The sequence below is a fragment of the Medicago sativa genome, chromosome 3, assembly GCF_051527215.1.
Source record: "Medicago sativa cultivar Bolivia chromosome 3, Bolivia_mono, whole genome shotgun sequence".
NCBI lineage: Eukaryota > Viridiplantae > Streptophyta > Magnoliopsida > Fabales > Fabaceae > Medicago > Medicago sativa.
This window is the reverse complement of record NC_140751.1, coordinates 64,926,678-64,943,039: the sequence shown is the minus strand read 5'-3', so window position 1 is coordinate 64,943,039 and position 16,362 is coordinate 64,926,678. Positions and strand designations below refer to the sequence as shown.

Here is a 16,362-nt window from a genome sequence, read left to right as displayed (position 1 = left end):
CATTCATGACATCACCAAATTACAAAATATCATCATGTATATGCGAAGATGCAACTCTTTCCTAACACCTATATGCATGCTGGTATCAGTCTCTACTCACCAAAATTGTATGTCAGAGTTATGTTACAGAACATACACGTCACCAGAATCGTCACCAGAATCCTAATCATGATATGATGCATGAAGAAACTCACCAAATACAACACCATAGAATTTATATATTTACTCACCAATAACGTCACCAAATTTTATATAGTTACTCACCAACAACGTCACTGATGTAGTATTTTTACATCTCATAAAACTATTTACACGTGAATATAATATAGGATCGTATCCACTGGGAGTTGCGTATTTCATAAGCATTTTCACAATTTTTATCATATTAAGTGTTTGGGTATAAATTGTTTGTTTGTGTAAAACTATTTTTAACTATTCGACATAAAAGTAAAACGAGACTAGGTAAGGCTATTTCGCTTGTGGTCAGAGATATCAATCAAGCGTAACAGTTGCAATCTCTCGATCGATTAACGGATTCTAGCTTTTTAAACGATATTATCACAATCACTCGACAATATCATTCGTTTCCAAATGATTTCGTTATTTCTAAGGGATCGTTTAAACATTGATTTCCCAAACATTTAAACGATCACAAAGCCGATTGGATAGTTTAATCGACGATTTCCCAACCGATTAAATTATCCAAAAGCATTAAGTCCTAGATTAAAAGTGATTATCAAATATTAACATCCATGTCTAAAGTGATAACTTAAGATAGATTATTATTCTATTTCTAGATTCAAAAGTATGTGTCCATATCATTTTGAATCTCAATAAAACATTAAATGCAAGAATAACAACAATATTGAATAAATAAGCTAGAACCATATATTAAAAGATCAAGAAATTACATAATAGCTTGTTTGAATACCTCAAAACCACAAGAGTAGATGTAGCTACATATGTCTATGATTGCTTTGCAAAGGATGAAGAAAAGATGAAGATTGCATGCCTAGATTCATGATGTCTCAATGAATCTTGGGTTGAATCTACTCCTAACTACCTTGCTTTGTGTTTCTCTCTCTAGAAAATGCCCTAACTGTTGAAAGCAAAATCCTCTTTTGATGTTTTAAAGATAACAAACAAATTTTATCTTGTTATCTACTAATGAATTTTGTGAGCATGTTTCATGAGAATGATCCTAAGAACGTTCTTGCCTCGCAAAATAAACACAAGTATTTCCATCGAAATATCAAGAGCAAGCAAATAGACAAATTGGAACTTTTGTACATATTCAATGTCTGCATCAATGGAAATTAATTCTCTTTGTCACACTAAAGAATGGGAATAAAAGATCTTAAGGATAAAGACTCTTTTAAGGCTTTTAAAGGCAAAAATAAATTAATACAATCATTGTCAAATATGTGCACATGGACCACAAGACTACAAAGGAATAAAATCTGATTAGGCCCCATGAGATTTTCGACCCATTAAGAAAAGAATGGAAAAAGGTCCATTAAGGAAAAGTTCTTCAAAAGATATTTTCACATGACATCATCAAAGGAGTCACTCTATGACATCACACAATGACATCAAGCATACATCATCTGAAGTGGCCTCCAAGTTTATGAAAGAAGGCTAACAGCTCATAGACACCTTGCAAAAACGTGTTGCTTCATGCCCAAGTTTTGGTTGATCACTGAAAAAACGTTCTTGAGAACGTTCTCTGAAGACAGCTTGCACACTTGTTCCCCAAGCAACTTTTGGAGCGCATTTTTTAGTTTGAAATGGTTTCAAACAGCTCTTTTGTGACCTGTCCTCAAAGGCTATTCGTGCTCTATAAATAGAAGAGGTCATTGAAGGCTAAAGGCAAGAGTTTGAACTACAAAAGCATTTATCTCTCAAAAGCAATCAATCTCTCAATCATTCTCTCAATCAAGCTCTTCTACAAACATAAGCAAACTCCATAAGCTCTCACTATATTTATTTGTATCATTATCCTTTTGAGTTTGTGTTTGTAAAAGTTTCATGTGTTGAAATATCAAGATCAACACAAAACCAATCACCATACAAAGCGTGATATTAGTTCTCAAGTCTATTGGGCTTAATAGTTTGAGATAGAAAATTTCAACCTTTCTTTTGCTAGTGCAAAGAATTGTAAGAAGCCTGCTGAGGTTGATAATACAGGGGTTACGGACTGATCTGGTGTGATCAAGACCTTATAGTGTTGGTTAGAAGTTTCGGCCAACTGAATACTATAGTGGATAATCTCACACGAGGTGTGTGGGGACTGGAAGTAGCCGGGTTTGGTGAACCAGGATAACTTTCCTGTGTTATTCTCTCTTCCTTACTCTTGTCATTTATTTTACTTTATAATCCAGAGTGCTCTGGTCCTAATAACTAATCTTTAATATCGTTTTACTAATTAAAGATAATCTAGTCCAAATTAATCACAACCTCATTAAATCCAGAGTTCTCTGGTCCTTGTTAAATTATCACTTTATCATTTATATAACTACTTCCATAATATTTCAGTCAAATCGGTTAACTTACTTCACTAAAGTTAAATCAAATTAAAACTTCATTTTTCTCATTCCGCTTATATAATCATTCTTCATATTATTCTCATATCAAAGATTATTTGTTTTGAACTAATTTCTTAACCAAGAACATTCTTGAGTATATAAACTTCATTTAAAGTTTCAGGAATAAATTTAAAAAGGGTCACAATTCAAACCCCCCCTTTCTTGCGACAATTATTGCTACTTCAATTGGCATCAGAGCCCGGTCTCTAAAAGAAACACTTAACACGTGTTAGAGTAAAAGATTCAAGAAGAAGCAATGTCTTACATACCAGAAGGTCTTTCATGTACAAAACCTCCACTATTCAATGGAAAGAACTATTACTTCTGGAAAGGGAAGATGGAATTATTCCTAAAGTCTCAAGATGTGGACATGTGGAAAGTTATCACTGAAGGTAACTTTGTACCACAAACCACTGATGCAGTCACATCAGTAGTAACTATCAAACCTGAGGCATCATGGACTGACACAGATAAAAAGAGGGTACTCCTAAATTCAAAAGCTCAACTCTTTTTACAATGTTCACTAACCATGGAAGAAAGTGAAAGAATATATGAATGCAATACAGCAAAAAGTATTTGGGATACTTTAAAAATACATCATGAAGGAACAAGCCATGTAAAAGAAACAAGGATAGATATTGGCGTAAGAAAATTCGAAATTTTCGAAATGAATGAAGAGGAAAACATTGATGAAATGTATTCCAGATTCACTTCTATAGTGAATGAGTTAAGGTCATTGGGAAAAATATACTCCCCTCATGATAGAATCAGAAAAATATTAAGATGTCTTCCAACTTCATGGAGACCAATGGTTACAGCAATCACTCAAGCCAAAGACTTAAATGTCTTAGCTTTAGAAGATCTCATTGGAACATTAAGAGCTCATGAAGTTTTACTTCAAGAAGATAAACCAAATAAAAAGGGAAAAATGATTGCCCTTAAAGCATCTGAAAACATTTCAGATGAATCATCCTCTCAAGTTGAGGAAAAAGAAACAGAAGAAGAACAAATGGTTCAGGAAGAAGCAGAGGATGAATTAGCACTTATCACAAAGAAAGTTCAAAGAATGATAAGAAGAAGAGATCAGATAAAAAGATACTTCCCAAACAGAAGAGACAACTCAAAAAAGGAAGTCGATAAAAGTCAAGTAACTTGCTATGGATGCAACAACAAAGGACACTATAAAAATGAATGTCCACAAAACAAAAAGAATCAAAAATCTCCTTACAAGAAGTCTGCACTAATTACATGGGACACTCTTGAAGAAACACAAGCAGAAGAAGCAGAAGAAGCAAACATATGTCTAATGGCTAACACAGACAATGAAGAGGTAATTCTTTTCGACAAACCACCTTTAAATACTGAATTAGAAAACACCATTGATAGTTTACTTTTTGATTCAAATTTTTTAACTAATAAATGCTATTCTCTACAAAAAGAAATCGATGATTTAAAAGAAGAAAAATAAAAACTTAAAACTTTGAACAATGATCAAAAGAAAACTATTCAACGATTACAAGACTCATATTTTCAAGCAACTGAAAAATTAAAGGAATTTGACAAAAATCCTAATGAAAATGTTGCTTTAAAAAATGAAGTAAGACATTTGAGAAATGATCTCACCCATTTTATAAAATCAACAGAAACATTTCAAAAAATCATGGGATCCCAAAAAGGAATGGCTGATCATAATGGTATAGGTTTTGATATTACAAAAAATCAAAAGATCTACGAAAACTTTTTCATACCAGAAAAAGACAAACTAAAATGCTCTTTCTGCGACAAAGATGGACACGTTGAGTCTTTTTGCTTTCATAAAAAGAGGCTGGCAAAAGCTAGACCAGAATATTCTTACTTAACAAAACCAGAACATTCTTCTCAGAACAAAGAACGATCTTTCTGCTCATATTGTAAAAGAAGTGGTCACTTAGAAATTAACTGTTTTCTCAAGATTAAAAATCTTGAGCTTATGAAAACTAACCATAAAGGACCCACAAAATCATGGGGACCTAAGATACCATCAAATCGAAATGCAGGTATTCTATCAAAACTCAAAGAGAAAGCCATGGTTTTTGGACAGTGGCTGTTCTAGACATATGACCGGCGACAAACAATGTTTCATCTCCTTCATAAAAAAGGAGGGAGGATTGGTAACCTTTGGAAACAATGACAAAGGTCAAATCAAAGGTAAAGGTACTATTGGTAAGAATAACTCTGCTAAAATAGAAGATGTTCAATATGTTGATGGTTTAAAACACAATCTCCTAAGCATAAGTCAATTATGTGATAGTGGATTTGAAGTTATTTTTAAACCTAACATATGTGAAGTCAAACAAGTAACCACAGGAAATATTCTCTTCACTGGCTCTCGAATGAAAAATCTTTACGTTTTATTTCTAGACGACATTCCAGCTGAATCTTGCTTTATGTCCATTGATAAAGATAAATGGATTTGGCACAAAAGAGCTGGACATGTTAGCATGAAAACAATTTCAAAAATCTCACAACTAGACTTGGTAAGAGGTCTTCCAAAAATTAATTTTGAGAAAGATAAAATATGTGAAGCATGTGCTAGAGGAAAACAAGTTAAAAGTAGCTTTAAATCAAACAACATCGTTTCTACAAAAAGACCTCTTGAGCTTCTTCACATAGATTTATTTGGACCTGTTAGAACTGCAAGTCTTGCTGGAAAACAATATGGTTTTGTTATAGTCGATGACTATTCCAGATATACATGGGTTTTGTTTTTAAAACAAAAAGATGAAGCTTTTGAAGCATTTGTAAAATTTTGTAACCTTGTTCAAAATGAAAAAGAATCAAATATCATCTCTGTGAGAAGTGATCATGGAGGAGAATTTGAAAACTTATCATTCAAAACTTTTTTTGATAACAAGGGAATTTCACATAACTTCTCATGTGCAAGAACTCCTCAACAAAATGGAGTTGTTGAAAGAAAAAATCGAACTCTACAAGAAATGGCAAGAACAATGATTAATGAATCAAATGTTGAAAAATATTTTTGGGCTGAAGCCATCAACACTTCTTGCTATATCATAAATAGAGTTTCAATTAGAAAAATTCTCAACAAAACCCCATATGAACTCTGGAAAAACAGAAAACCAAACATTTCTTATTTTCACATCTTTGGCTGTTTTTGCTATATTTTAAATGATAAAGAAAACTTAGGAAAATTTGATTCAAAATCAGACAAAGGAATTTTCTTAGGATATGCAACAAATTCTAAAGGATATAGAATTTATAATCTAAGAAATCAAACTATGGAAATAAGCATGCATGTTATTTTTGATGAGTTTGATGATCTAGTTACTAACAAAGAAGATGATGAGGAAATACCAAAGAATCAAGAAATTATAAGCAATACAGATCAAGCATCCTCCTCTCAAACTCCTCCAAAAAGTTGGAGAATTGTCGGTGACCATCCTCCTGAACAAATTATTGGTAACACATTTGATGGAATTAGGACAAGACTATCCTTCAAAGATAATGACAACAATATGGCAATGATTTCACATATTGAACCAAAAAATATTCAAGAAGCTATATGTGAAGAATCATGGGTAAAAGCCATGAAAGAAGAACTTTCTCAATTTGAGAAAAATGAGGTATGGAATCTTGTTTCTAAACCACAAGGACATTCTATAATTGGAACAAGATGGGTTTTTAGAAATAAACTAGATGAAGAAGGAAAAGTTATCAGAAATAAAGCCAGATTAGTCGCACAAGGCTACAATCAACAAGAAGGTATTGACTATGATGAAACATTTGCTCCGGTAGCCAGGTTAGAAGCAATACATATTCTTCTTGCATATGCATCTCATAAAAATATTAAACTTTTTCAAATGGATGTTAAAAGTGCTTTTTTAAATGGATTCTTAAATGAAGAAGTATATGTGCATCAACCTCCTGGTTTTGAAAACATTGATAAACCTAATCATGTGTTCAAATTAACAAAAGCATTATATGGGTTAAAACAAGCTCCACGTGCATGGTATGAAAGATTAAGTACATTCCTTATCAAAAATAATTTTTCTAGAGGAAAAATTGATACAACACTTTTTAGAAAAGATGATAACTCAAATTTTCTCATTGTACAAATTTATGTTGATGACATTATTTTTGGACCCACAAATGAAAAAATGTGTGAGGAATTCTCTGGACTCATGCAAAGTGAATTTGAAATGAGTATGATGGGAGAATTAAGATTTTTTCTTGGTTTACAAATAAAACAAGAAATTAAAGGGATTTTTATTTGTCAAGAAAAATATATTAAAGATCTTCTCAAAAAATATAAAATGAATGAATCAAAAATTATGGTAACTCCTATGCATCCTTCTTCTAGTCTTGATAAAGATGAAGAAGGAAAAAGTGTCTCTGAAAAGGAATACAGAGGAATGATTGGATCTCTGCTGTACTTAACTGCCAGTAGACCAGATATTGTTTTTGCAGTAGGTTTATGTGCACGTTTTCAAACTTCTCCAAAAGAATCTCATTTAACTGCAGTAAAAAGAATTTTCAGATATCTAGTCGGTACTACTGATCTTGGCCTTTGGTATAGCAAAGGATCTTGTTTTGATTTAACAGCTTACTGTGATGCTGACTACGCTGGAGACAAAATAGAAAGAAAAAGTACAAGTGGCACCTGTCAGTTTCTTGGAAATGCATTAATCAGTTGGGCATGTAGAAAGCAAAATACTATTGCTCTATCAACCACTGAAGCAGAATATGTGTCAGCAGCAAATTGTTGCTCCCAGGTGTTATGGATTAAAAATCAACTAGAAGATTTTTCAATAAGGTACACAAATATTCCCATATTTTGCGATAATACAAGTGCAATAAATTTATCAAAAAATCCCATTCAGCATTCAAGATCAAAACACATTGAAATAAAACATCATTTTATTAGGGATCATGTCAATAAAAAGGATGTGGAATTAATTTTTGTTAATACAGAAAATCAACTGGCTGATATTTTTACAAAACCTTTGGTAGAAGATAGATTTAATTTTATCAAAGAAAAATTACATATTATTCAAAATCCAAAAAATTTAAGATAAAGAACGTTCTCAAGAACATTCTGTCCTTTATCCTTAACTTGCTCCTCACGTGTGGATTAGCTATGAACATTTTTTATTTGTCTTTTAAAATTCAAATTATCTCTACTTATGTAAAATATTATACAACTCATTAGATGCCATTTCCATCACATTTAATGAAATACACTCATAACTTTTTATGGAAACTACCACTTTGTCTCTTAAACCACCATTTGTCTAATCAAAACTTTTTCCTCTAGTTATCTCTCTCTCTCTCTCTCGTACGCTCTCTCTCTCTTACAGACTCCACACTTCACTTCTCTTTTCACTAAACACTCCTGCTTATAAAAACAACCTTCTATCTTCCATCAAAACTCATCAAACCTTATCAAAAATGGCTAGAACAAAAGGGTTAGCAAAGAAAGGAAATGAACATTCATCTTCCTCATCCAAAACCCCACCAGATCTTAATCGCTCACCACCATCATCACCTCACCTCTCCTCTAATCACTCACCTGAACTCTCTCTCTCGCCTTCTCTCTCTCAGATTCATGCTTCTCTTCCACCCTCTCCCACAAAATCAAGAGACTCTTGTGAAGAAGTAATGAACATTGATCCACTTGTAATGATCTGTCAAGAAGAAGGGGAAGTTTCTACTAAAGAAACTTCTGTCAACAAAGAAGAAGAAGCTTCGATTGAAAAGAAGAGGAAAGCTTCTTGTGAAAAAGAAGGTTCTGACAAAGAAGATGAAGAGGTCGCAGCTCAAGAGAAAGAGGAAACTCCAGAAAAACCTTCTCCTGTCAAAACAAAACCTAAACCTAAAACTAAGAAAACCATGTCCTCTCAATCTGTGAACAGAAGAAGATCACAAAGATTGATTGCTAATATTGGGTTAAGGAAAACTCAAAGTGGTGAAGGAGACAAAGTCATACACGAGATTCCTGACTCAGATGAAGAAGAAGAAGTTATTCCTAAGGTTGCTCAACCTACACCAGTCGCTGCTCCAAAGGAAACCAAAAAATCTAAACCTAAAAAATCTGCTTCTGACCCACCGAAAAAATCACCTCTTAAATCAAAAATTTCCAAATCAAAAGAACCTCCTATACCTAAAAAATCTCCACCAAAACAGCCACTAACTCGCAAGGAAAAAGGGAAAGGTCCTCTCACATCTGAAGAAAAGGATCCCTCTCCAAAACAAATCCCTCTTCTGGAACCTGACAAAGAAAAGGAATTTTATGAGAAATGGGCACCACGACCCATAGCAATAGGACGCTATGTGGATTTTGAAGACCTGGCCAAAGAAGAAATTCTTCTCAAAGCTTTCACTGATAAGATGGGATGGACACACTTCCTTCAAATTCGAGAGAAGACATACAAGAAGGTGGTCCAAGCTTTCTATTGCCAAGCCACAGCTTATTCTGAGAAAAACTTAATCATCTCGTCCATCAAAGGTAAACAATTTTCTCTCACACCTGACCTCATTGCTGAATACCTAAACCTTCCCTCTGATGGATTCTGTGTTTATGGAGATAATTGGGATTTAGATTTAAAAGTTAACCTAACTGATGTGCTTAGCTACATCTTTAAGAACCCAAACAATGTTTCTGTCTCTGCTAACCTACATTACATTCCCAAAATGTTAAACCTTTTAAGTCAGCACAGTCTCATTCCTAGGAAGGGTAACCATGGGAAAATCACCAAGAACGATCTCTTGATCATTTACTGTATGTTCTATGAAGTAAGATTGAACCTGCCTCATGTGATTCTACATCATATGATCTCTGCTATTAAAGACAAGAACCCACGACGTGGTCTTCCTTATGGCATGATTCTTACCAGGCTTTTTAGAGAAATTGGAATTGATTTGGATGGTGAAGAATCTGAATGGATTATTTCAAAGTTTCGAGCCAAAAATGTCAGCCATATGAAGTCTGAAGCTGAACATACTCTGACTCCCTCTAAAAGGAAAAGAGATCAAGATGAGGATTATGTCTCTGATTCTGAATCAGATTCTCCTCAGGATCCTCCTCAAGATCCTCCTCAGAATCCTCCTCAAAATCCTCCTAAAAATCCTCCAATACCTCCTCAAAATCGTTCTGCAGAACACTCTCCAAATCGTTCTCAGCAACGATCTCCTGTTTTAGAGGAACATCAAGATCTCTTAGAAGACTTTGGAAATCAAACTGCTATCTTCAATGACATTCAAGCCACCCAGATTCTTCAAAGTTTCAAATCAAATCTTCCTCCACCTACAAAAGTCTCCAACACAAGTCAACTCTTTACATCTCCACCTCAAGCTGATTTCTCTCCATTATTCAATTCAAATTCAATCAGCAAATTCTTCAATTCTCTGCCTCAATTTGATGGTTCAAACCCCTTAGAATCTTTTACCACTTTGCAATCCAACTGTCCTACCATGCCTTCAAATCCATCAAAGGCTGCTCCATCCACTTCCACTCACGCTGCTGCTACTGATGAAAGACCTCCTAAACGGTCTAGAATTGAGAAGGATTTGAGCAAAATCAAAAAATATTTGCGTAGGCTTCTTGAAGGACAGCAAGCATGTTTAAGTCATCATGTGTATAACAAGATGGAAAATCAAACTCAAAGAGGTTGGATCTCAAACACCTTGAGCACACGTTATTGTGTTCCTCCACCTGCCGAATTGCCTTTTCCACCACCACAATACTTCATTCCTGCTCCTTCTGATGACTCCTCATCTGATGACTCATCTCCTACTCCTAAGAAATGACTGGCACCTGCTACTTTTTGATGAAACAAAGGGGGAGATAGTTTAAGGGGAAAAGAATTGAAACAAACATCTCTGGATCATCTTTTGCTGCATTTTTTACTGCTTATCTATATTTATATTTTCCTGTTATGTTTTGGTATATGCATGCCTATAAGTGCTGCAAAACTATTATGTTGTTGTCTATTGCATGCTTGCTATGCTGCAAAAATTATCCAGTACTATGCTTTTATGTTATTATGTCTATTTTGATGAACCGGTTATTTGTATGAACTTTTGCAAATGAATGAAAAATATGTTGGTTCATAAAAATTATATGCATTCTCAATTTCTTTTATATGATTATTGGATGCTGAAATTGAGGGGGAGAAAATTGATAAAATCATTAAAGACATTTCATCAAAATTATTAGTTTTTTATTTCTTTCAAGATTAAATTTTTAAAAGTTTGTTATCATCAAAAAGGGGGAGATTGTTGAAAGCAAAATCCTCTTTTGATGTTTTAAAGATAACAAACAAATTTTATCTTGTTATCTACTAATGAATTTTGTGAGCATGTTTCATGAGAATGATCCTAAGAACGTTCTTGCCTCGCAAAATAAACACAAGTATTTCCATCGAAATATCAAGAGCAAGCAAATAGACAAATTGGAACTTTTGTACATATTCAATGTCTGCATCAATGGAAATTAATTCTCTTTGTCACACTAAAGAATGGGAATAAAAGATCTTAAGGATAAAGACTCTTTTAAGGCTTTTAAAGGCAAAAATAAATTAATACAATCATTGTCAAATATGTGCACATGGACCACAAGACTACAAAGGAATAAAATCTGATTAGGCCCCATGAGATTTTCGACCCATTAAGAAAAGAATGGAAAAAGGTCCATTAAGGAAAAGTTCTTCAAAAGATATTTTCACATGACATCATCAAAGGAGTCACTCTATGACATCACACAATGACATCAAGCATACATCATCTGAAGTGGCCTCCAAGTTTCTGAAAGAAGGCTAACAGCTCATAGACACCTTGCAAAAACGTGTTGCTTCATGCCCAAGTTTTGGTTGATCACTGAAAAAACGTTCTTGAGAACGTTCTCTGAAGACAGCTTGCACACTTGTTCCCCAAGCAACTTTTGGAGCGCATTTTTTAGTTTGAAATGGTTTCAAACAGCTCTTTTGTGACCTGTCCTCAAAGGCTATTCGTGCTCTATAAATAGAAGAGGTCATTGAAGGCTAAAGGCAAGAGTTTGAACTACAAAAGCATTTATCTCTCAAAAGCAATCAATCTCTCAATCATTCTCTCAATCAAGCTCTTCTACAAACATAAGCAAACTCCATAAGCTCTCACTATATTTATTTGTATCATTATCCTTTTGAGTTTGTGTTTGTAAAAGTTTCATGTGTTGAAATATCAAGATCAACACAAAACCAATCACCATACAAAGCGTGATATTAGTTCTCAAGTCTATTGGGCTTAATAGTTTGAGATAGAAAATTTCAACCTTTCTTTTGCTAGTGCAAAGAATTGTAAGAAGCCTGCTGAGGTTGATAATACAGGGGTTACGGACTGATCTGGTGTGATCAAGACCTTATAGTGTTGGTTAGAAGTTTCGGCCAACTGAATACTATAGTGGATAATCTCACACGAGGTGTGTGGGGACTGGAAGTAGCCGGGTTTGGTGAACCAGGATAACTTTCCTGTGTTATTCTCTCTTCCTTACTCTTGTCATTTATTTTACTTTATAATCCAGAGTGCTCTGGTCCTAATAACTAATCTTTAATATCGTTTTACTAATTAAAGATAATCTAGTCCAAATTAATCACAACCTCATTAAATCCAGAGTTCTCTGGTCCTTGTTAAATTATCACTTTATCATTTATATAACTACTTCCATAATATTTCAGTCAAATCGGTTAACTTACTTCACTAAAGTTAAATCAAATTAAAACTTCATTTTTCTCATTCCGCTTATATAATCATTCTTCATATTATTCTCATATCAAAGATTATTTGTTTTGAACTAATTTCTTAACCAAGAACATTCTTGAGTATATAAACTTCATTTAAAGTTTCAGGAATAAATTTAAAAAGGGTCACAATTCAAACCCCCCCTTTCTTGCGACAATTATTGCTACTTCAATTGGCATCAGAGCCCGGTCTCTAAAAGAAACACTTAACACGTGTTAGAGTAAAAGATTCAAGAAGAAGCAATGTCTTACATACCAGAAGGTCTTTCATGTACAAAACCTCCACTATTCAATGGAAAGAACTATTACTTCTGGAAAGGGAAGATGGAATTATTCCTAAAGTCTCAAGATGTGGACATGTGGAAAGTTATCACTGAAGGTAACTTTGTACCACAAACCACTGATGCAGTCACATCAGTAGTAACTATCAAACCTGAGGCATCATGGACTGACACAGATAAAAAGAGGGTACTCCTAAATTCAAAAGCTCAACTCTTTTTACAATGTTCACTAACCATGGAAGAAAGTGAAAGAATATATGAATGCAATACAGCAAAAAGTATTTGGGATACTTTAAAAATACATCATGAAGGAACAAGCCATGTAAAAGAAACAAGGATAGATATTGGCGTAAGAAAATTCGAAATTTTCGAAATGAATGAAGAGGAAAACATTGATGAAATGTATTCCAGATTCACTTCTATAGTGAATGAGTTAAGGTCATTGGGAAAAATATACTCCCCTCATGATAGAATCAGAAAAATATTAAGATGTCTTCCAACTTCATGGAGACCAATGGTTACAGCAATCACTCAAGCCAAAGACTTAAATGTCTTAGCTTTAGAAGATCTCATTGGAACATTAAGAGCTCATGAAGTTTTACTTCAAGAAGATAAACCAAATAAAAAGGGAAAAATGATTGCCCTTAAAGCATCTGAAAACATTTCAGATGAATCATCCTCTCAAGTTGAGGAAAAAGAAACAGAAGAAGAACAAATGGTTCAGGAAGAAGCAGAGGATGAATTAGCACTTATCACAAAGAAAGTTCAAAGAATGATAAGAAGAAGAGATCAGATAAAAAGATACTTCCCAAACAGAAGAGACAACTCAAAAAAGGAAGTCGATAAAAGTCAAGTAACTTGCTATGGATGCAACAACAAAGGACACTATAAAAATGAATGTCCACAAAACAAAAAGAATCAAAAATCTCCTTACAAGAAGTCTGCACTAATTACATGGGACACTCTTGAAGAAACACAAGCAGAAGAAGCAGAAGAAGCAAACATATGTCTAATGGCTAACACAGACAATGAAGAGGTAATTCTTTTCGACAAACCACCTTTAAATACTGAATTAGAAAACACCATTGATAGTTTACTTTTTGATTCAAATTTTTTAACTAATAAATGCTATTCTCTACAAAAAGAAATCGATGATTTAAAAGAAGAAAAATAAAAACTTAAAACTTTGAACAATGATCAAAAGAAAACTATTCAACGATTACAAGACTCATATTTTCAAGCAACTGAAAAATTAAAGGAATTTGACAAAAATCCTAATGAAAATGTTGCTTTAAAAAATGAAGTAAGACATTTGAGAAATGATCTCACCCATTTTATAAAATCAACAGAAACATTTCAAAAAATCATGGGATCCCAAAAAGGAATGGCTGATCATAATGGTATAGGTTTTGATATTACAAAAAATCAAAAGATCTACGAAAACTTTTTCATACCAGAAAAAGACAAACTAAAATGCTCTTTCTGCGACAAAGATGGACACGTTGAGTCTTTTTGCTTTCATAAAAAGAGGCTGGCAAAAGCTAGACCAGAATATTCTTACTTAACAAAACCAGAACATTCTTCTCAGAACAAAGAACGATCTTTCTGCTCATATTGTAAAAGAAGTGGTCACTTAGAAATTAACTGTTTTCTCAAGATTAAAAATCTTGAGCTTATGAAAACTAACCATAAAGGACCCACAAAATCATGGGGACCTAAGATACCATCAAATCGAAATGCAGGTATTCTATCAAAACTCAAAGAGAAAGCCATGGTTTTTGGACAGTGGCTGTTCTAGACATATGACCGGCGACAAACAATGTTTCATCTCCTTCATAAAAAAGGAGGGAGGATTGGTAACCTTTGGAAACAATGACAAAGGTCAAATCAAAGGTAAAGGTACTATTGGTAAGAATAACTCTGCTAAAATAGAAGATGTTCAATATGTTGATGGTTTAAAACACAATCTCCTAAGCATAAGTCAATTATGTGATAGTGGATTTGAAGTTATTTTTAAACCTAACATATGTGAAGTCAAACAAGTAACCACAGGAAATATTCTCTTCACTGGCTCTCGAATGAAAAATCTTTACGTTTTATTTCTAGACGACATTCCAGCTGAATCTTGCTTTATGTCCATTGATAAAGATAAATGGATTTGGCACAAAAGAGCTGGACATGTTAGCATGAAAACAATTTCAAAAATCTCACAACTAGACTTGGTAAGAGGTCTTCCAAAAATTAATTTTGAGAAAGATAAAATATGTGAAGCATGTGCTAGAGGAAAACAAGTTAAAAGTAGCTTTAAATCAAACAACATCGTTTCTACAAAAAGACCTCTTGAGCTTCTTCACATAGATTTATTTGGACCTGTTAGAACTGCAAGTCTTGCTGGAAAACAATATGGTTTTGTTATAGTCGATGACTATTCCAGATATACATGGGTTTTGTTTTTAAAACAAAAAGATGAAGCTTTTGAAGCATTTGTAAAATTTTGTAACCTTGTTCAAAATGAAAAAGAATCAAATATCATCTCTGTGAGAAGTGATCATGGAGGAGAATTTGAAAACTTATCATTCAAAACTTTTTTTGATAACAAGGGAATTTCACATAACTTCTCATGTGCAAGAACTCCTCAACAAAATGGAGTTGTTGAAAGAAAAAATCGAACTCTACAAGAAATGGCAAGAACAATGATTAATGAATCAAATGTTGAAAAATATTTTTGGGCTGAAGCCATCAACACTTCTTGCTATATCATAAATAGAGTTTCAATTAGAAAAATTCTCAACAAAACCCCATATGAACTCTGGAAAAACAGAAAACCAAACATTTCTTATTTTCACATCTTTGGCTGTTTTTGCTATATTTTAAATGATAAAGAAAACTTAGGAAAATTTGATTCAAAATCAGACAAAGGAATTTTCTTAGGATATGCAACAAATTCTAAAGGATATAGAATTTATAATCTAAGAAATCAAACTATGGAAATAAGCATGCATGTTATTTTTGATGAGTTTGATGATCTAGTTACTAACAAAGAAGATGATGAGGAAATACCAAAGAATCAAGAAATTATAAGCAATACAGATCAAGCATCCTCCTCTCAAACTCCTCCAAAAAGTTGGAGAATTGTCGGTGACCATCCTCCTGAACAAATTATTGGTAACACATTTGATGGAATTAGGACAAGACTATCCTTCAAAGATAATGACAACAATATGGCAATGATTTCACATATTGAACCAAAAAATATTCAAGAAGCTATATGTGAAGAATCATGGGTAAAAGCCATGAAAGAAGAACTTTCTCAATTTGAGAAAAATGAGGTATGGAATCTTGTTTCTAAACCACAAGGACATTCTATAATTGGAACAAGATGGGTTTTTAGAAATAAACTAGATGAAGAAGGAAAAGTTATCAGAAATAAAGCCAGATTAGTCGCACAAGGCTACAATCAACAAGAAGGTATTGACTATGATGAAACATTTGCTCCGGTAGCCAGGTTAGAAGCAATACATATTCTTCTTGCATATGCATCTCATAAAAATATTAAACTTTTTCAAATGGATGTTAAAAGTGCTTTTTTAAATGGATTCTTAAATGAAGAAGTATATGTGCATCAACCTCCTGGTTTTGAAAACATTGATAAACCTAATCATGTGTTCAAATTAACAAAAGCATTATATGGGTTAAAACAAGCTCCACGTGCATGGTATGAAA

At 33.4% G+C, this 16,362-nt stretch overlaps 1 pseudogene; it reads left to right on the top strand.

Annotated features, from left to right (window-relative positions):
* The first annotated feature begins 6,928 nt into the window (after window positions 1-6,928).
* Window positions 6,929-7,660, top strand: LOC146939192 (secreted RxLR effector protein 161 pseudogene; annotated as a pseudogene).
* The last annotated feature ends 8,702 nt before the right edge of the window (window positions 7,661-16,362 follow it).